At 38.5% G+C, this 24,565-nt stretch overlaps 3 long non-coding RNA genes across 5 annotated transcripts; 1 reads left to right on the forward strand and 2 right to left on the reverse strand.

Moving 5' to 3' along the window:
• Positions 1–6,099: 6,099 nt before the first annotated feature.
• Positions 6,100–7,278, reverse strand: LOC148722997 (uncharacterized). Its single transcript, XR_015991318.1, has 2 exons — positions 6,771–7,278; positions 6,100–6,547 (listed from the first exon to the last, which is right to left on the reverse strand). It is a non-coding gene; the product is annotated as an uncharacterized LOC148722997 (long non-coding RNA).
• Positions 7,279–11,386: 4,108 nt separating this feature from the next.
• Positions 11,387–15,808, forward strand: LOC148722998 (uncharacterized). 3 transcript variants are annotated; one of them, XR_015991823.1, is made up of 3 exons: positions 11,485–12,093; positions 13,786–13,821; positions 15,708–15,808. It is a non-coding gene; the product is annotated as an uncharacterized LOC148722998 (long non-coding RNA). The 3 variants fall into 3 exon arrangements; XR_015991822.1 differs by lacking the exon at positions 15,708–15,808 and adding an exon at positions 15,236–15,255; XR_015991821.1 differs by lacking the exon at positions 15,708–15,808 and having other exon boundaries at positions 11,387–12,093; positions 13,786–13,848.
• Positions 15,809–20,027: 4,219 nt separating this feature from the next.
• Positions 20,028–24,281, reverse strand: LOC148722999 (uncharacterized). Its single transcript, XR_015991831.1, has 4 exons — positions 23,720–24,281; positions 21,991–22,026; positions 20,534–20,601; positions 20,028–20,128 (listed from the first exon to the last, which is right to left on the reverse strand). It is a non-coding gene; the product is annotated as an uncharacterized LOC148722999 (long non-coding RNA).
• Positions 24,282–24,565: the final 284 nt, after the last annotated feature.

The raw sequence follows: 24,565 nt of genomic DNA on the forward strand, positions 1-24,565 counted from the left end.
GTCCCCTACGTAGGAAATGAAGGAAAAGTCATCGCGAGGATAATCTCCCGCCATAATTTAATTTTGATCGGGAAATTTCATTTCGCAAACTACAGATCTTCCATTTCGCAAACTACAGATTTTCCATTTGGTTTCGTTTCGTTTCGCAAACTGTAGTAAGCATCGTAATTTTCAGTTTCACTTCAGGTGTGAGTAGGAATTAGCGGGAGTTTGGTGAGAGATCGCGTTTCAAGGAAACTTTAAAATTGGATTAATAACAAGCTGATTTTTTTACTCGGGCTTCCGTAGAAAAGCCCGAGTCTAAATTGGAAGCCGTTTTAATCGGTCGCCAAAAGCAGAGTCATGGTGCCAGGCGTTCCCTGTGTAAACCGTGGAAACTGGGAATGAGAGTGCGACGACTTATGTTATCGTGAGCTCGCTCTTCATAAACAACGTAACTTACAGAATGCTATGTTTTGTGAAGACCGCTTAGCGAAGATTCCTGTCTTATAAGCTCATCCCACATACAAACGTAACCGCCGTTCATGGTAGGCCCGCGCTAAATGATGTTGAGTGTTTTCGGAATGGGCCGGCCCGCGAACTTCATTTCTTGAAAACTAGGCAAAATGTGGAAAGTTCATACTAGTTCTCACGAGATAACAAATAAGCCATAGGTGAGTTCAAACTACGAAAATACTGGCAAAACTGTGAAGGCCTATTTCACAACAAACTATGATGCTGAGACGCACACCTCGCTGAGAAAAAATCAAGAATGTTCGTGAACAACAGCGAACTGGATACGAATACTGAAACAACTTAGATAGTAAAGTTAAATATATAAGTTTAGCTCATCCGTTAAATAGCCTGTTTCTGTTACTGGTTTTTATCGAGTTCAATACTTGTAAAGTACGATTTGGTATTTCGTACATAATTACTATTAACAAGTGGTTCATGAGTTAGCGTGCGTCCATCGAGACTCAAGCACGCGGGAAGTTTGGAGATCACGAGTTAAATATTTCTTTTAGAGTTGCTTGAGGAGCAGCTGAGAGAAACTCTGGCTTTTTGAGTGCTCTTCAAACTTCCCAAGTCGTTCAAGTCTCACTGAACGCACAGCTCACACGTAAACCAATTGTTTTATAACATTTTCAACGCTGTAGTTTATGTATAAAGGGCTGAAATTCCATCTCCTATGCTTCAATGCGTTGTTTATTTAGTTTCCCAAAGGTATTTCGCTATGCTTCAATGATCTTGTCTCAGACTGGTGAAAAACTGAAAGGTGAATTTATGCGTGGAAATGAAGTTACACTTGCGAATTGAGATGAAACCGTTGATTGTTTTGTTTTCCTTTCTCTGGGTTCTTTCTCGAGAGTTAAAAAATCCATTCCCAAAGAAAAAGTAGACAGATCTTCATCAGCTTCGCTTACTGCCCTGGCTAGTTTAACTTTTTTGCGGACTTTTTTTAAGGAAAAAATGCAGAGGTCACTCGCGAGAAAATATTTTTTTCGTCAGGCATTTGTTTGCTGACTTGACCAGCGTGCACAATGAAAAATTGAAGCACGCTCGCGCAATAGGCTAGTTTCGAATTATTAGTGCGAGAAAGTCTGGTTATTAGTTTTTAGCACCAAGACGTGGCTGAGGGGAATAGAAGTCGTCTCAGCATGGCAGCGAGCCATGCCAACTTTGCTGATATGAAAGTATCTGAGCTTCAAAAGTTTTTAAGAGAAAGAGATATTCAAATTTCGGATCACTCACAGTTTCTGGGCAACCAGTCGATTTTAAATCGTCACGATTTATAAGTCACTCGATAAACGATTTAAAGCGAGACTCGTTTGTTTGTGAATAGAAACGAGACTCGTTTAGGAACGAGACTCGTTTTTAGAAACGAGACTCGTTTTTAGAAACGAGACTCGTTTTTAGAAACGAGGGATCACTCACAGTTTCTGGGCAACCAGTCGATTTTAAATCGTCACGATTTATAAGTCACTCGATAAACGATTTAAAGCGAGACTCGTTTGTTTGTGAATAGAAACGAGACTCGTTTAGGAACGAGACTCGTTTTTAGAAACGAGACTCGTTTTTAGAAACGAGACTCGTTTTTAGAAACGAGACTCGTTTTTAGAAACGAGACTCGTTTGTAGAAACGACACTCATTTTTAAAAACGAGACTCGTTTGACGAAACGAGAGTCGTTTTGCGAAAGAATACTCGTGTGCCAAACTTTGCTCTTGGCGCATGCGCGGATGTATATATTTTTTTTTCCAGGGTAAAGTTTTAGGTTCAAGATAAGCTGGGATTTTGCTGCAATATGTTAAGGTAATCTCTATTTTCTTTTTCTTGGGATTATAAAGTGCAGGGAAGGCCTTACCCGATATTTTTATAGAGCTTCTAGTATGAATTTCAGCACATAAAGTAGCACTAATTAATTAACTAATTAATTAATTAATTGAATCGGATCCTATCCCATTACTAAAGTTACCTCAAACTAAAACTTACTTCAGCTTGTGTTTACTATACAGGGCTATACAGGGCTCAAAGTTAAAAACATCCTATGTGGCTTTTTGCCGGCGACTAACTGGAAAAAGTAGTAGTAGTAGTAGTAGTAGTTTTACATCTGTAGGTATCAATGGTAATAGCCAGTCACCATGGTAAGGATCTTTTATTCTCAAGATGGCGGCAATGGTAAAAATCCAGTAGGTGTTTTCCCATGTGTCTCGTCTCGGAGGTGCAAATGCACTTCAATGCAAAATTGGCGACGAAAGTCTATTCCCCCGTATGACCCCAGGGTCGACCCCCAGGATGGCAGCTGCTAGGTACATAATTATTAATCTCGTTATCTGTTTCTTAAAAATTCACAAACAATCACTAAATCAAAGCTCTCTTTCTTAAAAATATCCTTACCGAAGCAATCTCATCTCTGTTATAATCTAGAAAATTTTCCTAAACATAAACATGTCAGAGCATTTTTTCATAGCGAATTAGATTTGTCATTTTGATTTGCGTTTATTTTGATGAGATCCCTGAGATAAAAGATAGTTTACGACGAAAAAATTCATTTTAAGAAAGAAATGATCATGTACTTTTAGATCATGTATTCTATGAATACAGTTTTCATAAATTACTCGGACTTTCCGAAGGAAACGCCCGAAATAAATTCGGCTTTTTTTTTTTCAATTTCAACCTTTGGCATCTGTAAGAACCTACTGCTATATAGTAATATATTTTTTTGATTATTGTCTAGTACCATAACAACATTCATTACACTCTAGCAGGCAAAAATAAAAACAAGTAGACTTATCCATGATTGGAAATGACAAAATTGCGTAACGACAGCACAAATGGCAATAGGGCAGTCTCCTAAAGATAACTCCAGATGTGCGATAGAGAAAGCCCAAGTTCAAATAGCTATGCGTCTGCTTGAAGGGAAAAAAAGTCTAAAACAGCAAAATATGATGAAATATTCCTTGCATAATGAATATGAAGTTTCTGCATTTAATTTTTATTTATCAAAATGTACATCTTTCATGGTTTTAATTTCTGGTTTCCCTCTTGTTGTGGAAAAATGAAGTAACCTTAGTAATGGGATAGGATCCGATTCAAGCTTTGAACTTAATTCGACACAAATATCCAGTGCTACTTTATCTGCTGAAATTTATGCCAGAAGCTCTATAAAAATATCGGTTTAGGCCTTCCCTGCACTTTGTAATCCCAAGAAAAAGAAAATAGAGATTACCTTAACAAATTGCAGCAAAATCCCAGCTTATCTTGAACCTAAAACTTTACCCTGGAAAAAAAACTATACTTCTGCGCATGCGCCAAGAGCAAAGTTTGGCACACGAGCCTTCTTTCGCAAAACGACTCTCGTTTTGTCAAACGAGTCTCGTTTTGTCAAACGAGTCTCGTTTCTAAAAACGAGTCTCGTTTCTACAAACGAGTCTCGTTTCTACAAACGAGTCTCGTTTCTACAAACGAGTCTCGTTTCTACAAACGAGTCTCGTTTCTACAAACGAGTCTCGTTTCTACAAACGAGTCTCGTTTCTATAAACGAGTCTCGTTTCTATTCACAAACAAACGAGTCTCGCTTTAAATCGTTTATCGAGTGACTTATAAATCGTGACGATTTAAAATCGACTCGTTGCCCAGAAACTGGGATCACTCACAGTTTCTGGGCAACGAGTCGATTTTAAATCGTCACGATTTATAAGTCACTCGATAAACGATTTAAAGCGAGAGTCGTTTGTTTGTGAATAGAAACGAGACTCGTTTATAGAAACGAGACTCGTTTGTAGAAACGAGACTCGTTTGTAGAAACGAGACTCGTTTGTAGAAACGAGACTCGTTTGTAGAAACGAGACTCGTTTTTAGAAACGAGACTCGTTTGACAAAACGAGACTCGTTTGACAAAACGAGAGTCGTTTTGCGAAAGAAGGCTCGTGTGCCAAACTTTGCTCTTGGCGCATGCGCAGAAGTATAGTTTTTTTTCCAGGGTAAAGTTTTAGGTTCAAGATAAGCTGGGATTTTGCTGCAATTTGTTAAGGTAATCTCTATTTTCTTTTTCTTGGGATTACAAAGTGCAGGGAAGGCCTAAACCGATATTTTTATAGAGCTTCTGGCATAAATTTCAGCAGATAAAGTAGCACTGGATATTTGTGTCGAATTAAGTTCAAAGCTTGAATCGGATCCTATCCCATTACTAAGGTTACTTCATTTTTCCACAACAAGAGGGAAACCAGAAATTAAAACCATGAAAGATGTACATTTTGATAAATAAAAATTAAATGCAGAAACTTCATATTCATTATGCAAGGAATATTTCATCATATTTTGCTGTTTTAGACTTTTTTTCCCTTCAAGCAGACGCATAGCTATTTGAACTTGGGCTTTCTCTATCGCACATCTGGAGTTATCTTTAGGAGACTGCCCTATTGCCATTTGTGCTGTCGTTACGCAATTTTGTCATTTCCAATCATGGATAAGTCTACTTGTTTTTATTTTTGCCTGCTAGAGTGTAATGAATGTTGTTATGGTACTAGACAATAATCAAAAAAATATATTACTATATAGCAGTAGGTTCTTACAGATGCCAAAGGTTGAAATTGAAAAAAAAAAAGCCGAATTTATTTCGGGCGTTTCCTTCGGAAAGTCCGAGTAATTTATGAAAACTGTATTCATAGAATACATGATCTAAAAGTACATGATCATTTCTTTCTTAAAATGAATTTTTTCGTCGTAAACTATCTTTTATCTCAGGGATCTCATCAAAATAAACGCAAATCAAAATGACAAATCTAATTCGCTATGAAAAAATGCTCTGACATGTTTATGTTTAGGAAAATTTTCTAGATTATTACAGAGATGAGATTGCTTCGGTAAGGATATTTTTAAGAAAGAGAGCTTTGATTTAGTGATTGTTTGTGAATTTTTAAGAAACAGATAACGAGATTAATAATTATGTACCTAGCAGCTGCCATCCTGGGGGTCGACCCTGGGGTGATACGGGGGAATAGACTTTCGTCGCCAATTTTGCATTGAAGTGCATTTGCACCTCCGAGACGAGACACATGGGAAAACACCCACTGGATTTTTACCATTGCCGCCATCTTGAGAATAAAAGATCCTTACCATGGTGACTGGCTATTACCATTGATACCTACAGATGTAAAACTACTACTACTACTACTACTACTTTTTCCAGTTAGTCGCCGGCAAAAAGCCACATAGGATGTTTTTAACTTTGAGCCCTGTATAGCCCTGTATAGTAAACACAAGCTGAAGTAAGTTTTAGTTTGTGGCAAATAACATTCTTTTGGAGCATTACATTGTTTGAGTTAGTAGAGCATACTTTTTTGTCCCCAGGGGAAGGGCATTGGTAGCTTTATATTGAACAATGTTATTGTTGGTTAGGGGGCTTAGGAAATTCCTTTGCAAATGCCCAGGGGTTCCCCGGGGTCACCCTCTCCCCCCCTGGGACGGCCGCTGATAAGTGCATAATGACCATAATGACTGAAACAAAAACTTTTGTTATCAGTTGCATATAATTATAGCTCGTTGACCTCTTTGCCTCTGGAAAATGTTGTCAAATAATACCATCTGGCCCGATTACAGTCGACTAATACATATTGGAAAACTTTATATCATTTATTCTCATCACATTTGCAAAGATAACTTTTTGACAGGTATTGAAAGAAAAGTTAAGGCTATTTCAATATAGAAGACATTGCATGATAATTTTTGCACTTATTAATAACTTCATCTACACTTTAACTAGGTTTTTCGTTCCCTTCTTGCTGAGATTCATTATTTTTCTTCTTTCTTCTCTTTCGGGTCTTCTTTTTCTTCCTTTCTGGTTCTGTGAGGATAGTAAGAAGAAATTGTTGTCGTCAGTTGTTTATAGGTTTTTGGTCATGCGGGATTGGCCTGAATTTCCCATTTTGGAATGCTTTGAGAAAATTAGAAAACTGGAGAAATTCTTCAGCCATGAAACTTAATGAATTTTGTTTGTTAAATCTTACCCTCACTTAAAGTTTTCCTCTCTTCAATGTCATGTCTTTGCCCTCCCATGTCCTTGTCATCTTTAAAGTTAAAGGGAAAGGCCTTGATTTTTTTTTCTTCTTGCAGTTGGCAGTTAAATTTGTATTATGCATGAGTCTATAAAAACATAACTTTATAAAGGTGATTTCTTGTTACTTTATGTAAAGTTTGCTATGTTTAGAAGTACAGAAAAAAATAGGTTTACAGCTTCATTTTTTCATTTTTCATTTTTTAAAATTCTGTAAAGAAAATTTTTCCACTTACCAGGAATAGTGGAATCAAGGGATTTATCAGTATCGGGCTTCATACACGAGTAAGTCCCTTTAGAACTTCTGCAATAGAACCTTCTGCTATCACATCACACTCTACACACAGTTCCCGCAAGCCAGCATCCTGGAAGCGTTTGCCAGTGTTGGACAACATGGTGCATGCTGAGTGGAATACTTCCATTTTCATAACCATATCTTTCAATTTTGCGCTTTGTTTCCATTGTCCCTCGCTTGCCTTTGCATACAGTGTTAAGTCAATGACGAAGCCGATGCTCTTTAAGTTGAGCGTGTTCTTTACCTTGAGAGACTGCACTAGAACCTTGTGAACGGTAGCCATGTCATTAGCAGGCACATCGATACTCGGGAGATACCTGTTGACAGCCAGTGAGATAGTTGAACCTCATTAAGGACAGAAATGTTAAATCCATCCTAGCCACTGGCTTTTTGGTTCCTGCACCAGAAAGGGTCTCCTCCAATCTATTTATAATACCCCACGGGAGTGTTGCTTTGATACTGATGGCTTGATAGTTTCAGGCAAAGGACCGATCTCATGCCCCAATCGGTGTGGCATCTGGATAAGTTGAACATTGTTCGGCATACGGTAACAGTATTTGCTTGGGTGGTTTTTGTACTCCTGCCGTAACTCCTTAAATAATGTCCTGGCCAAAAGAGGTAACAAGGCGCCGCACGCGATCAGAATATTCCGCCGAGATGTGTGTGTGTTGCCAGTTTAGAGTATAGAAACGCATCTAGTTCTTCTGAAAGTTTGACTGCACTATCACATAGCTCGGTAGGTTTCGGAGGCCATGACATCTTACTAATATTTGGGTGAAGTGCATCACAGAAGTACAGGCCAGCTTAAGATTCATATATAAATATGAAAGGAAACCCTCTGTATTAACATCTGAAGTTTCTTCTCGGATTACCCTAGACGTGGGTGTGATGGATTTTCAGAACGGTTTACTTTTAAGTGTAAGCAGATGCTGAAAGTGTGGCCTGAGAAAGGCTTTGAATGGCGACGCACCTCATTTCTGTGTTTTCAAACATACAACCATTTTTCGCGATTTTCTTTACATATCAAGAAAAACATCTCGATTTCTCCTTTGATGCTGATCATGATCACAGACTTTCTTTTTTTGAATTTGTTATTTCATGCTATTCTGACATCTTACTTTTCTACATTTACATATCCGCTCGCTTGCACCGGCTTTACAATCTCTTCTTTTCTACTTTTTATTCCAAACAAGTTAATGAAATGACTTATATCTACTTGTACGTCTTTGGCAGGAACAACAGCAATCCATCGTTTCATGAAAAACATCTTCCCGTCATTGCTTTGTGCAGTGGCTTTGGTTGGATGTTTTCCACGCATCGAGTGGCAGTTTGGGAGTTTACAATGGAAAAATTTGATTAAGACAAAAAAAAAAAAAACTGTTAAAACATCGATCGATCCCTTCAGAAAAAACACACTTTCTGTGTTGAGTCCATCACCTTTTCAATCAACCAATAAAAAAAATTCAATTGCCGTATTCTGGTTCTTGCTCACAAGAAAGTTGAGAAACCTCCAATTAAATCCATATATAATTAAACTATACCCGTGTGTTTTGAAAGGTAGAAACCAAAGAATTTGCTACAATAATATTTCTTCTGATTGGAAATTATTGAATCAAGGTACTACTCAAGGTAGCGTAAGCGGACACTAACTATTCCATATTTTTATAAATGATCTAGAGATCTATTTAGATACCCTGCCAGTGTTATTCTAGTATGCTGCTGTTTCACTGAAATATCATTGCTCCTGTTTACAAAGTTAAAGACATGTCTGAGACATTGGTCAAACATTTCTTAGAGTGGATAGAAAAAATGGAATGTTATTTAACCCCAGCAAATGTAAGGAGCTTACAGTCCTTGAAAGGCAATCATGAATTGTACCCTCCTGTGTTAGGGATCCCTAGTTGTACTTATGTGAGCATTCTAGGTGTCACCTTTCAGAGTGACTGTAGGTTCAATACACATGTTAAAGTGCACCTAAACCCAAAATTTTTTTTTCGCTTAACGAAATAAGCTTATTTTTTGGAGTATTTCTGTGCAAAAATTTTTTAATTTGCTCAAATCTTTAATTTTCTATGCCCAGTCAAAATACGGAAAATCGGCCGCCATCTTGCCCCACGACCGAGTTTAAAGAAGAATGGCTCTAGCGGGTAATGTGACGTCAAATCGAGAACACGAAAGTCTGCATCTCACACATTTTCACTTGTTTGGGAAGATTGTCGTCGATATTGTCCGAAATATGCCGACTAGGTGTGTTGTATGAAGAATGTATGAAGCGCGATACCCTCTTGCAAATTTCGCACGTTGCTACATCCTTCTACAACACACTTAGTCGGCATATTTTCGGACAATTATCTACTACAACCTTCCCAAACAAGTGAAAATGTGTGAAATGCAGACTTTCGTGTTCTCGATTTGACGTCACATTACCCACTAGAGCCATTCCTCTTTAAACTCGGTCGTGGGGCAAGATGGCGGCCGATTTTCCGTATTTTGACTGGGCATAGAAAATTGAAGATTTGAGCAAATAAAAAAATTTTTTCGCAGAAATACTCAAAAAAATAAGCTTACTTCGTTAAGCGAAAAAAATTTTTTGGGTGTAGGTGCACTTTAAATGCCTCTATGTCCTTAGATGTCTACGTAAAGAGGAGTATAAGCAGGTACAAATAGACTTTCTTTTCGATTCCTTAGTACTTCCCCGATTTCACATATGCCCATATGGAGCATCAGACTCCGACCTCACCCCACTACAATGTTTTTTTCGATCGTTGGAAACGGAATTTTATTACAAGAAATCACAATTTACGATCAATTTTGCAGAAGCAGCAGTATTTTTAAAAAGGTTTCTAAGGCCGCCAATCACCCCTGTCGCTTTTTATTCCGCTTGTAAAGGCCTGCAGCTACAACTTACGGACTACGTCTGGCACCAGAACAAGCATCAAAAGTAAACGTTTTAAAAATACATTCGTTGGTCGTTTAATTTTTAGACATAACCTATATGACAATTTTTAACTGTAATCAAGTGGTAAATTTAATTTTGTGGAATTATTAACCTTTTAACTCTTTTAACTCAAATTGCTTGTAACATTAGGACTGTATTTTTCTGTTTTGAATCAATAGAGACCATTATTATTATTGTTATTACTATTATTATTTATTATTATTAAGCGCGCTTATTTAAGGTTACTTCCTACCTTCAGAGGCTAATTTGTTTTGGGACTAGATTGAAGTTACACTTTTTAACTAGTGTTTGCAAAAGAAAAAAAATTAAAAATTTCAAAAAGCGTCCGACTTATTTAAAAAAAAAGTATTTTCGAATAAAAGTTAATAAATCAGGAAGGTGTCATAATCTCGTAAATGGGCGAACCCCCCGGGGGAATATTCGAATATTAGGAGGAATATTACATCGCGCCCTTGACAAATTTCATACGTGGAAGTAATCTGCTCGTAGAAAGTCTTTTCTCGTGGATATAACACAAAACTCAAAATTAGAGAAGAGTCCTTGGGTAAAGAAAAAGAGAAAAAGGTCCAAAGAAGAGAGAGATGGCAGCATTTTGTCAAAAAAAAAGAAAAAACAAAACAAAACAAAGCGACAAAGGTTCTTGGTTTGGCCAGGAGCCGTCGACATGCTTGGCATCCACTGAAGATCGACAGCATTCAATTATCCTTGGGGCAAAGAGCGGAAAAATTAAAGTCAACACCACAGAAGGTTGTAAACAAGATTCTTCGTTGGAATCTGACGAAACCGATGGAGAAAAAGAAGAATGCGACAGATTTACCCTTTCTGCCGAGGGTTTTCTCTTCGCCGACTTTGTCCATTACAAAACGATCAACAGGGCGAGAAAAAAAAAAAAGACTGCTACACGATACTTTTCCCGGGACAATCTTGATCCATTGTCATTGACGGCGGGTCTCGTCTTTCTCATTGGTTTGCGGTTTCGGGAGGCGAGATAATCTCCTGGTGTGGCGCAAGTTGTTTACAAACCTTTGGGAGCTAAAATCTCGTATTTGATTTTGAGAGGAATACATCCACTTTGAACGAATTTATAAGGTATGTAGATTTGACCAATTTTCGTGAAATTTCGCCAAAACATTCCCGGGATGATGACGAACAAAAGTGTGTCAGGAAATTTTGATCTTTTAAATATTTTTTACGTGGTGTCCATTTACGCAAAACGCTTCGCATATTTTTCGCTACTCTAACTTTAGATGCGAATATCCAGACAACCAATCAGAATATTGGAAAAGCCTGACACATTTTTGTTGATTGATACCTTGTGAATGAGACTAGGCAGCCATTTTTCTCGTGCCGCGGGATCCGATACCTGATAAATTCAATAGAAAAACACTCGGTCGTTTCACGCCTTTCCGGCTCCTGACACTTCCTAAGTGAAAAAATCGCCGAAATTATATTTCTATCGTAAATTGCATTTATTAACCTTTGTTTTGATGTCTAGTTTGTTAGGGTTTTCTTCCAACTAGCGCGCGTACGAATTTTCTCCCGAAGGACATCCGCGAAGGTAGGAGGTAACCTTAATTTTTGGGCTTTCAGGTTGGGCGCTTATTTGAGGCTGGGCGCTTATTTGAGGCTGGGCGCTTATTTGAGGCTGGGCGCTTATTTGAGGCTGGGCGCTTATTTGAGGCTGGGCGCTTATTTGAGGCTGGGCGCTTATTTGAGGCTGGGCGCTTTTTTGAGGCTGGGCGCTTATTTGAGGCTGGGCGCTTATTTGAGGCTGGGCGCTTATTTGAGGCTGGGCGCTTATTTGAGGCTGGGCGCTTATTTGAGGCTGGGCGCTTATGGTAACCCATTCTCCCTGAGGTCATACCGCTGACAAACGCCAAGATGCCCCTAGGCTCGAGATTGAACTTTCCCACGCCGGCAAAGGTCCTTGAATCAAGCGCAATGTCATTCAAATTTTTACTTTGCCATCAAGGTCGTAATTTTACATCTTAGATTTACTGGCTTCGTTCACGCCTTCAGCCTTATCTTTTTCTCCCTTCGATGTTTTTTTTAATTTTTAACAAGCACAGCGTGTTCCAACTTGATGTGACAGCTTAGACTTAGTTATGGCTTAGAGAGGAAACCAGCAGCTACAGCCACAATGGTACGCGTGTGTCGAGAATGGCAGTCGTTTTAGAAGTTGCTTAACGAGAATGTAGTGGAATACATCACATAAACAATCCATTTCTGTTACATGATGACACATCTATGCTTTTGAAATGATACCGGTTGCTACGTTGTTTACAAGGCAAGAGTCGAGAGTCGGGTAAGTACGTGACTAAATTCAGCTGAATTTTATAAGTTCACAGTTCAACTTATGTTACAAGTAAGCTAGTGCCACGTATTCTTATTACAGTATCATACATGCCAAGCAAAGGTTTTGATTACCCTCCTGTCCAATAGCCAAAGGGTTTTTGGGCGGAATTACGCGAAACAATTCCATGTTTAAATAAATTTGGCCCCAGCGTTTCATTATTCAATAACTATTTACAATCAGGCTTGTTTACTGGAGGTTTGAGATGGATCCAAAAACGAACGCAGCTCCTCTAAGGATTTGGGAAATTTTTCTTTATAAAGTTCCCTGTGAAATCTGTGTCACTACGTTCCGAAAGTAAAGATGACCCATGATCTGACCTTGAACTGAGTTCACTTGCAAACGAGGATACGTTCTTAATTTACGTTGATTTGGAGTCTGGCCCAGTTACAACGCCGAATTTTTCTAGGACACGAAGAAGCTAATCAACTACTTTAACCAAGTACGTCAAAATATCGATTTTTAACCCTGTCATGTTGGTTCGTTCCGAAGATTACCTTTTTCTTGGATTAAAAATTAAAGCTAATTTTAATAAGTAACTGGCGTGACCAAGCAACTATCATTATGCATTGTTTGCGGTATTATTTGTCTCCACATTTCTTATTCAATAAACAATTTAAAAAGAAAGCTCCTAACTGGTTCAAGGCCTTTTCTTGTTATTTCCATAATATTAGGTCAATCTTAGTCAGTAGGGCTCAATGTTTTGACCCTGTGAAAAGGTTATTCACTTGAAAAACGAGTGTAAGGGTGGCCCCTTATTTTTTTCAAGGTGAGAATTAAGTACAGTGATCTACGTATGCTGTTCCTCGGTGAAACCAAAAGTTGACCTTTTCATTTGCCAAATATTGTTTATAAATTATTGTAATTCATTGTGAGGTCCAAACAATGGATGCAAGTTCAGAATCTCAACCACTGAACTTTATCATTTGGTTAGAGCCATTTGAAAGACAAATTACCAGATGAAGTAAAAGGAAAGAAAAATAGAAATGTAATGCCACATTAGCCATGATGCGTGGAGGTTATGATTTTGATGGATCTTCATTCATTTATCTCATGCATTATGAAGAATTGAAACAACTCAGAAGGCAGATATGTTTCTGTACTTTCCATTTCGTATTTATTCGCTCAGGAGAAAAGGCACAGAAATTTTAGCAATCTGTAGTAATTTAACCATATTGCATAACCAAGTTATAAAGGGGAAGAGCTTGAATATCCAGCCCAGGAGAGGTAGGAGATGACTTGGCTTAGTAAAAAATGTAGTATCAAAAACCAGGTAATTGCCAAGTCAATTAGGTAGTGGAATTATCACAACCTTGGAAATATGTTAAGAGTTCATTTATAAATTTTAAAATAGGAAGAACATTGTTTATCCTGAGATCACTCTCTCTGCTGATGGGAAACATTGAAATCAAGGTTAAAATTCAGAAAAGGAGTATTTATGCACCCATTATCAACAGCTATTTTTTTATGAAAGGCAAGTAAAGCAAACAGAATCAACTTCTTAAAATAGTTTCCACTTGATTAAAGTTCAGGGTGATATTTAAAAAATTATACAGCACTCAATGGTTCCTTTTCACTCTCATTTAGATTTTTTCCTCATTTAGTGGTACCAGTGACTTGGCTAACATATTTGTTCTTTTACAGAAATTTGGACAATTCCCCTGGAGCTTTATTCCAAAGGTTAGTATGATTGTCCCTTATTTTGTATCTATAGTTCAACTTGCTTATAATACTAAGACTCATAGTGTTTAATGGAATTAAATTTGCTGCAAATCTAAAGCTATCACTTGTAGAGGATCCATATACCTTGACTGGCCCCAAATTAAATGCTTTCTTTTTAGCTTGTTTAGGATACTGCTCTTAGACTTGCTGAGGATACTGGTCTTTGACTCACTGAGGATACTGGTCTTTGACTCGCTGAGGATACTGGTCTTTGACTCGCTGAGGATACTGGTCTTTGACTCGCTGAGGATACTGGGCTTTGACTCGCTGAGGATACTGGTCTTTGACTCGCTGAGGATACTGGTCTTTGACTCGCTGAGGATACTGGACTTTGACTCGCTGAGGATACTGGGCTTTGACTCGCTGAGGATACTGGGCTTTGACTCGCTGAGGATACTGGTCTTTGACTGGCTGAGGATACTGGGCTTTGACTCGCTGAGGATACTGGTCTTTGACTCGCTGAGGATACTGGTCTTTGACTCGCTGAGGATACTGGTCTTTGACTCGCTGAGGATACTGGTCTTTGACTCGCTGAGGATACTGGTCTTTGACTCGCTGAGGATACTGGGCTTTGACTTGCTGAGGATACTGGACTTTGTAAGTCTGGCTCATTGAGAAGAAGTCTGGTTGACTCGCTGAGAATAATTCTGGTTGGCTCGCTGAGAACAAGTCTGGTTGGCTCGCTGAGAATAATTCTGGTTGGCTCGCTGAGAATAAGTCTGGTTGGCTTGCTGAGAATAAGTCTGGTTGGCTCGCTGAGAATAAGTCTGTTTGGCTCGCTGAGAATAAGTCTGGTTGGCTCGCTGAGAATAAGTCTGGTTGGCTCGCTGAGAATAAGTCTGGTTGGCTCGCTGAGAATAGGTCTGGTTGGCTCGCTGAGAATAAGTCTGGTTGGCTCGCTGAGAATAAGTCTGGTTGGCTCGCTGAGAATAAGTCTGGTTGGCTCGCTGAGAATGAGTCTGGTTGGCTCGCTGAGAATAATTCTGGTTGGCTCGCTGAGAATAGGTCTGGTTGGCTCGCTGAGAATAGGTCTGGTTGGCTCGCTGAGAATAAGTCTGGTTGGCTCGCTGAGAATAAGTCTGGTTGGCTCGCTGAGAATAAGTCTGGTTGGCTCGCTGAGAATGAGTCTGGTTGGCTCGCTGAGAATAATTCTGGTTGGCTCGCTGAGAATAAGTCTGGTTGGCTCGCTGAGAATAAGTCTAGTTGGCTCGCTGAGAACGAGTCTGGTTGACTTACTGAGATGTTTGGTATTGCTATAATAAAAAATTATTTCAGCCAAATTTTCTGAAATAGGGTTAGTTGTAGTGGGAGTATGTCTTTCTGTCATTAGAAAGACATACTCCCACTTGTTTTTTGCTCTTTTTTTCCCCAGTACAACTTTCTGATGTCAATATTGGATCTTTACATTGTAACAATGAACCTGTGAATGAATAGAGGTGGTAGGTGTGAATGATTTAAATCCTATTGTGGAATTTTAAGGTAACATGCCCCACCTTTCCTCCCCCCCCCCCCCAAAAAAAAAAAAAAAGGAAATAACCAGAATACTAAACGCCAAGTTGTCAGCCCTTTCTCTTACAAGTTAGTTGATTTAGTTCATAACTTCCTCTCCTTTTTCTTTAATTCCCTTCCTTGCCATGGTTATAATCACTGCCATTTCTGGGTTTACCTTATTTATCATTTTTGGCCTAGAGTTCCTCCTTGTCTCTTGGAAGTCAAATCATCCATCTAGAAGGCCTTTTTTAGTTGAAGATTGTTTCATCTTTCTATTACCCATGCCTGTCATCTTAAATTGACTTTCACTCAAAATTCACACCTAACTCTTTGTATTTGTTTCTCTTCCACAGTTGATGACTGGGATGGGAATTCACAGAAATGCAAACCAATGATATTTATCATGTGTTAAATAAATAAATCTTGAATATTAATAAAAAATCATCGAAATGTACTGGCTGACTTATGCAAAATAGTTATTGTAGCATGGAAAAAAAAAAGGGAGATAATAAGAACCATCTGAATTAAATTAAGTAAGTTTAGATCCTAAAAGTGATTACAGTGAAGGAACAATGTCTGATTCAGTTAATAGCAAATCAGTTCTTGAAAATCTTGTAAGAAATAATAATGAATACACAGGGTTTTCAATGAGGTTTTCAGTTCTTTTTTTATGACATGTATTTTTAACCCACTAAAAGGTCAAAATATGTGTATTGCCTCTTGGTATCTAATGAAAGTCAAATCCCTCTAATTGAATATACTAAAACTGTAAATAGTACAACTTCTCTTGTTGTGGCCATCAGCGATATTCAATATTCAGACATTTTTCTATTAAAAACAACATGAACTATTGAAAAGTAATATTGCTTCAATCAACTGATTTGTGAAAACTCCCCTTGGGTGAACATTTTGCAACAAACTTTGATTCTAAAAACGAGTCTCGTTCCTAAACGAGTCTCGTTTCTATTCACAAACAAACGAGTCTCGCTTTAAATCGTTTATCGAGTGACTTATAAATCGTGACGATTTAAAATCGACTCGTTGCCCAGAAACTGTGAGTGATCCAGAAACTGTGAGTGATCCGAAACGAGACTCGTTTTTAGAAACGAGACTCGTTTTTAGAAACGAGACTCGTTTGTAGAAACGACACTCATTTTTAAAAACGAGACTCGTTTGACGAAGCGAGAGTCGTTTTGCGAAAGAATACTCGTGTGCCAAACTTTGCTCTTGGCGCATGCGCGGATGTATATATTTTTTTTTCTAGGGTAAAGTTTTAGGTTCAAGATAAGCTGGGATTTTTGCTGCAATATGTTAAAGTGCCCGTGAGATCAAAATTTTCGTACATCATTTTTTTCCATTTTCGTGTTCAGTGTGTCTCCTTCACCTACTCTGCTAACTTTCAATTTAGACCGAGCACCAGAAATATCTTTTTTCAGGGCGTTAAATTCACGATATCGCGTCCGCCATTATTTGATCATGTTCCGGAAGTTGATCGCAGGACTCAGAGGAAGTGACGTCAAAGGCTCAACGCGAAAATCTCACATGGCAAAATGTCAAGCAAACATGACAGAGTGCTTTACTCTATTCTTACAAAAACTAAACAAAAGTGACTGGGCATCGATGCGTAATCAAAGCTGAAGTAATCGTGCCGACCATGCTGCAGGTATTTCTCTGCATCGGAGCCTTTCAAATAGATCAGAGCGGGAAAAACGGATGCGATTTGTGCGACCTCGCCGAGTAAACTTCAATCCTACAGAAATATTTGTGATCTACTCCGAACACTTCTAGGAGGACTGTTTCGAGAGATCTGTGTACTTTGAAGGACCTAGGCGAAGAATTCTGTCGGGTTCAGTGCGATCTCGACGCCGGAAAGCGAAGTCTACGAACCTCCACGGATTTTTATCACCTTTACATATGAGCTGATCAATATCCACCTTTAACAACTCTGGCATAAAACCTTACACAAAGGAAAGTACTCGGTGAACATTGTAAATAAGAATGATAAAATAGCCGAATTGAGGATTGAGATTTCTAACCTCAAAGAGCTCACTTTTATACAAAAGAGATAAAAAATATAATTGTGTGCTTTGATTCTAAAAAAAGCTGGCTTTGATAGCGAAAGGAGAACAAACAGCTTCAGACACAGAACGTAAAAACACTTTAAAATGTAGGCTTGCAGCCAAAAAACCGAGAAAATCAAAATTTCTTTAAAAACCTGTCAAACTATCAACCATCTGACAACCAAGTCAGTTTGCTATCAAAGGGTCTTAAATTCATCCCAACTCCCGTGACAAACGAATTTAAAATCAGGCCAACTTTTGCGAGATTTATTCGCAAGACGAATGCGCCTCTGTTACACCTTTCACGGACAAAACAACGAACCACTTCTGTTTCGTATCAAACTGAATGCCACCGGTTCAGTCTTCTATCGCCCTTCGGAGCTACTTGGAAAATTGTCATAACGCTACTTGCAGACTGTACTTTGTAACGCAATGAGGTCACGGCTCTAAAAGAGTTGAAACAAACTCTGCTTTAAACCTCACCGAAGCAACACAATAGTCGTCATGGATAAGACAGAAAAAGCAAAAGAGGCCAAAGTGCAACTCAACAACAGAGTTCACTTCAAACCTCCCAAAGCACCGATAGTAAAAAACACGTAGGAAAGGGTTAATGAGATCATTGTCCAAATGCATCGGGGAAAACACATCGATGGCTTAGAAATGGCTTTAACAGACTCACAATATCCGCCTTCGGATACACAATTAGCCTTTGCCGAAAACTACTTTTACTAATCACCCGATCATTTCTTACAAAAAAGGAAAATTCCTTACGACAAGCAAAAATACAGTTCGAAGCCGATAAAGCGATGCGACCACAAAAGCCAGATGGGGAATCCGTGCCGTTCTTTGTTTATCTTTATTCGCAGGGGAAAAGTTCATTGTTTGTCGGCGCAAAACTATCCACAGAAGCTTCAGATGATTTCTGGGACAATTCATCGTCTGAAAAAGTCGACATTTTACCGACTGACAACGAAACAGTGATTCTCTGTGCAACGAACAAAGAGAGTTGTGACAAAGCAAAGCGTAAGTTTGTTGAGCCTTTGACGTCATGATGACGTTTTAGCGGGCTCGGCTGGAACATGTTTTCAGCAATGGCGGACGATTTTTGGACGACTTTGAAGCGGTAACAAGTGGTCATCGAAGGTTTGTTTTGAGTTTTTAATGGCAAAAGGGTCTTAACTTGATCCAATTCAACATTGTGTAAAAAATTTAGGCCAAAATAAAATGGTCAATTTTCGTCTCAGGGGCACTTTAAGGTAATCTCTATTTTCTTTTTCTTGGGATTATAAAGTGCAGGGAAGGCCTTAACCGATATTTTTATAGAGCTTCTAGCATGAATTTCAGCACATAAAGTAGCACTAATTAATTAACTAATTAATTAAGTTGAAATCTTGAATCGGATCCTATCCCATTACTAAAGTTACTTCATCTTTCCACAACAAGAGGGAAACCAGAAATTAAAACCATGAAAGATGTACATTTTGATAAATAAAAATTAAATGCTGAAACTTCGTATTCATTATGCAAGGAATATTTCATCATATTTTGCTGTTTTAGACTTTTTTTTTCCCTTTAAGTAGACGCATAGCTGCTTCAACTTGGGCTTTCTATATCGCACATCTGGAGTTATCTTTAGGAGACTGCCCTGTTGCCATTGTTACTGTCGTTACGAAATTTTTTTTTTTCCAATCATGAATAAGTCTACTTGTTTTTATTTTTGCCTGCTGGAGTGTAATGAATGTTGTTATGGTACTAGACAATAATCAAAATAATAGGAGTAGGTTCCTACAGGTGCTAAAGGTTGAAATTGAAGGGCTTTTCAATGACTTTGCCAAGTTTTAGATAAATTGAAGGACCTCTTTTGGAAAGGTTTGCATAAGAAAGTTTAAAAATTATTTCACATTATTTCTCAGCTTTTCTATAATTAAAGTACTGCAATTTTTTACTTGAAAATTGTTGAGAAAAAGCATTGCAAAAATCAAGTTCTAGTCCTCAAATTCAAGTACTTTCAAGACCTTGAATTTGTAATTTTTGAATTCAAGCATCTTCAAAGACTTTCAAGGCTTTTATGAACTATGAGTAGGTAATGTACTTGCCTTTAACTGCAAGGAGAAAGGAATTTTTTATCTATTATTGATATCGAATCAAAGTTTGTGGCAAAATGTTCACCCAAGGGGAGTTTTCACAAATCAGTTGATTGAAGCAATATTACTTTTCAATAGTTCATGTTGTTTTTAATAGAAAATTGTCTGAATATTGAATATCGCTGATGGCCACAACAAGAGAAGTTGTACTATTTACAGTTTTAGTATATTCAATTAGAGGGATTTGACTTTCATTAGATACCAAGAGGCAATACACATATTTTGACCTTTTAGTGGGTTAAAAATACATGTCATAAAAAAAGAACTGAAAACCTCATTGAAAACCCTGTGCATTCATTATTATTTCTTACAAGATTTTCAAGAACTGATTTGCTATTAACTGAATCAGACATTGTTCCTTCACTGTAATCACTTTTAGGATCTAAACTTACTTAATTTAATTCAGATGGTTCTTATTATCTCCCTTTTTTTTCCATGCTACAATAACTATTTTGCATAAGTCAGCCAGTACATTTCGATGATTTTTTATTAATATTCAAGATTTATTTATTTAACACATGATAAATATCATTGGTTTGCATTTCTGTGAATTCCCATCCCAGTCATCAACTGTGGAAGAGAAACAAATACAAAGAGTTAGGTGTGAATTTTGAGTGAAAGTCAATTTAAGATGACAGGCATGGGTAATAGAAAGATGAAACAATCTTCAACTAAAAAAGGCCTTCTAGATGGATGATTTGACTTCCAAGAGACAAGAAGGAACTCTAGGCCAAAAATGATAAATAAGGTAAACCCAGAAATGGCAGTGATTATAACCATGGCAAGGAAGGGAATTAAAGAAAAAGGAGAGGAAGTTATGAACTAAATCAACTAACTTGTAAGAGAAAGGGCTGACAACTTGGCGTTTAGTATTCTGGTTATTTCCTTTTTTTTTTTTTTGGGGGGGGGGGGGGAGGAAAGGTGGGGCATGTTACCTTAAAATTCCACAATAGGATTTAAATCATTCACACCTACCACCTCTATTCATTCACAGGTTCATTGTTACAATGTAAAGATCCATTACTTGACATCAGAAAGTTGTACTGGGGAAAAAAAGAGCAAAAAACAAGTGGGAGTATGTCTTTCTAATGACAGAAAGACATACTCCCACTACAACTAACCCTATTTCAGAAAATTTGGCTGAAATAATTTTTTATTATAGCAATACCAAACATCTCAGTGAGTCAACCAGACTCGTTCTCAGCGAGCCAACTAGACTTATTCTCAGCGAGCCAACCAGACTTATTCTCAGCGAGCCAACCAGAATTATTCTCAGCGAGCCAACCAGACTCATTCTCAGCGAGCCAACCAGACTTATTCTCAGCGAGCCAACCAGACTTATTCTCAGCGAGCCAACCAGAATTATTCTCAGCAAGCCAACCAGACTCATTCTCAGCGAGCCAACCAGACTTATTCTCAGCGAGCAAACCAGACTTATTCTCAGCGAGCCAACCAAACTTATTCTCAGCGAGCCAACCAGACCTATTCTCAGCGAGCCAACCAGACTTATTCTCAGCGAGCCAACCAGACTTATTCTCAGCGAGCCAACCAGACTTATTCTCAGCGAGCCAACTAGACTTATTCTCAGCGAGCCAACCAGACTTATTCTCAGCGAGCCAACCAGACTTATTCTCAGCAAGCCAACCAGACTTATTCTCAGCGAGCCAACCAGAATTATTCTCAGCGAGCCAACCAGACTTGTTCTCAGCGAGCCAACCAGAATTATTCTCAGCAAGTCAACCAGACTTCTTCTCAATGAGGCAGACTTATAAAGTCCAGTATCCTCAGCAAGTCAAAGCCCAGTATCCTCAGCGAGTCAAAGACCAGTATCCTCAGCGAGTCAAAGACCAGTATCCTCAGCGAGTCAAAGACCAGTATCCTCAGCGAGTCAAAGACCAGTATCCTCAGCGAGTCAAAGACCAGTATCCTCAGCGAGTCAAAGACCAGTATCCTCAGCGAGTCAAAGACCAGTATCCTCAGCGAGTCAAAGCCCAGTATCCTCAGCCAGTCAAAGCCCAGTATCCTCAACGAGTCAAAGCCCAGTATCCTCAGCGAGTCAAAGCCCAGTATCCTCAGCGAGTCAAAGCCCAGTATCCTCAGCGAGTCAAAGACCAGTATCCTCAGCGAGTCAAAGACCAGTATCCTCAGCGAGTCAAAGACCAGTATCCTCAGCGAGTCAAAGACCAGTATCCTCAGCGAGTCAAAGACCAGTATCCTCAGTGAGTCAAATACCAGTATCCTCAGCAAGTCTAAGAGCAGTATCCTAAACAAGCTAAAAAGAAAGCATTTAATTTGGGGCCAGTCAAGGTATATGGGATCCTCTACAAGTGATAGCTTTAGATTTGCAGCAAATTTAATTCCATTAAACACTGAGTCTTAGTATTATAAGCAAGTTGAACTATAGATACAAAATAAGGGACAATCATACTAACCTTTGGAATAAAGCTCCAGGGGAATTGTCCAAATTTCTGTAAAAGAACAAATATGTTAGCCAAGTCACTGGTACCACTAAATGAGGAAAAAATCTAAATGAGAGTGAAAAGGAACCATTGAGTGCTGTATAATTTTTTAAATATCACCCTGAACTTTAATCAAGTGGAAACTATTTTAAGAAGTTGATTCTGTTTGCTTTACTTGCCTTTCATAAAAAAATAGCTGTTGATAATGGGTGCATAAATACTCCTTTTCTGAATTTTAACCTTGATTTCAATGTTTCCCATCAGCGGAGAGAGTGATCTCAGGATAAACAATGTTCTTCCTATTTTAAAATTTATAAATGAACTCTTAACATATTTCCAAGGTTGTGATAATTCCACTACCTAATTGACTTGGCAATTACCTGGTTTTTGATAATACATTTTTTACTAAGCCAAGTCATCTCCTACCTCTCCTGGGCTGGATATTCAAGCTCTTCCCCTTTATAACTTGGTTATGCAATATGGTTAAATTACTACAGATTGCTAAAATTTCTGTGCCTTTTCTCCTGAGCGAATAAATACGAAATGGAAAGTACAGAAACATATCTGCCTTCTGAGTTGTTTCAATTCTTCATAATGCATGAGATAAATGAATGAAGATCCATCAAAATCATAACCTCCACGCATCATGGCTAATGTGGCATTACATTTCTATTTTTCTTTCCTTTTACTTCATCTGGTAATTTGTCTTTCAAATGGCTCTAACCAAATGATAAAGTTCAGTGGTTGAGATTCTGAACTTGCATCCATTGTTTGGACTTCACAATGAATTACAATAATTTATAAACAATATTTGGCAAATGAAAAGGTCAACTTTTGGTTTCACCGAGGAACAGCATACGTAGATCACTGTACTTAATTCTCACCTTGAAAAAAAATAAGGGGCCACCCTTACACTCGTTTTTCAAGTGAATAACCTTTTCACAGGGTCAAAACATTGAGCCCTACTGACTAAGATTGACCTAATATTATGGAAATAACAAGAAAAGGCCTTGAACCAGTTAGGAGCTTTCTTTTTAAATTGTTTATTGAATAAGAAATGTGGAGACAAATAATACCGCAAGCAATGCATAATGATAGTTGCTTGGTCACGCCAGTTACTTATTAAAATTAGCTTTAATTTTTAATCCAAGAAAAAGGTAATCTTCGGAACGAACCAACATGACAGGGTTAAAAATCGATATTTTGACGTACTTGGTTAAAGTAGTTGATTAGCTTCTTCGTGTCCTAGAAAAATTCGGCGTTGTAACTGGGCCAGACTCCAAATCAACGTAAATTAAGAACGTATCCTCGTTTGCAAGTGAACTCAGTTCAAGGTCAGATCATGGGTCACCTTTACTTTCGGAACGTAGTGACACAGATTTCACAGGGAACTTTATAAAGAAAAATTTCCCAAATCCTTAGAGGAGCTGCGTTCGTTTTTGGATCCATCTCAAACCTCCAGTAAACAAGCCTGATTGTAAATAGTTATTGAATAATGAAACGCTGGGGCCAAATTTATTTAAACATGGAATTGTTTCGCGTAATTCCGCCCAAAAACCCTTTGGCTATTGGACAGGAGGGTAATCAAAACCTTTGCTTGGCATGTATGATACTGTAATAAGAATACGTGGCACTAGCTTACTTGTAACATAAGTTGAACTGTGAACTTATAAAATTCAGCTGAATTTAGTCACGTACTTACCCGACTCTCGACTCTTGCCTTGTAAACAACGTAGCAACCGGTATCATTTCAAAAGCATAGATGTGTCATCATGTAACAGAAATGGATTGTTTATGTGATGTATTCCACTACATTCTCGTTAAGCAACTTCTAAAACGACTGCCATTCTCGACACACGCGTACCATTGTGGCTGTAGCTGCTGGTTTCCTCTCTAAGCCATAACTAAGTCTAAGCTGTCACATCAAGTTGGAACACGCTGTGCTTTTTAAAAATTAAAAAAAACATCGAAGGGAGAAAAAGATAAGGCTGAAGGCGTGCACGAAGCCAGTAAATCTAAGATGTAAAATTACGACCTTGATGGCAAAGTAAAAATTTGAATGACATTGCGCTTGATTCAAGGACCTTTGCCGGCGTGGGAAAGTTCAATCTCGAGCCTAGGGGCATCTTGGCGTTTGTCAGCGGTATGACCTCAGGGAGAATGGGTTACCATAAGCGCCCAGCCTCAAATAAGCGCCCAGCCTCAAATAAGCGCCCAGCCTCAAATAAGCGCCCAGCCTCAAATAAGCGCCCAGCCTCAAATAAGCGCCCAGCCTCAAATAAGCGCCCAGCCTCAAATAAGCGCCCAGCCTCAAATAAGCGCCCAGCCTCAAATAAGCGCCCAGCCTCAAATAAGCGCCCAGCCTCAAATAAGCGCCCAGCCTCAAATAAGCGCCCAACCTGAAAGCCCAAAAATTAAGGTTACCTCCTACCTTCGCGGATGTCCTTCGGGAGAAAATTCGTACGCGCGCTTGTTGGAAGAAAACCCTAACAAACTAGACATCAAAACAAAGGTTAATAAATGCAATTTACGATAAAAATATAATTTC

Source organism: Stylophora pistillata, chromosome 9 (assembly GCF_964205215.1).
Source record: "Stylophora pistillata chromosome 9, jaStyPist1.2, whole genome shotgun sequence".
Taxonomy (NCBI): Eukaryota; Metazoa; Cnidaria; class Anthozoa; order Scleractinia; family Pocilloporidae; genus Stylophora; species Stylophora pistillata.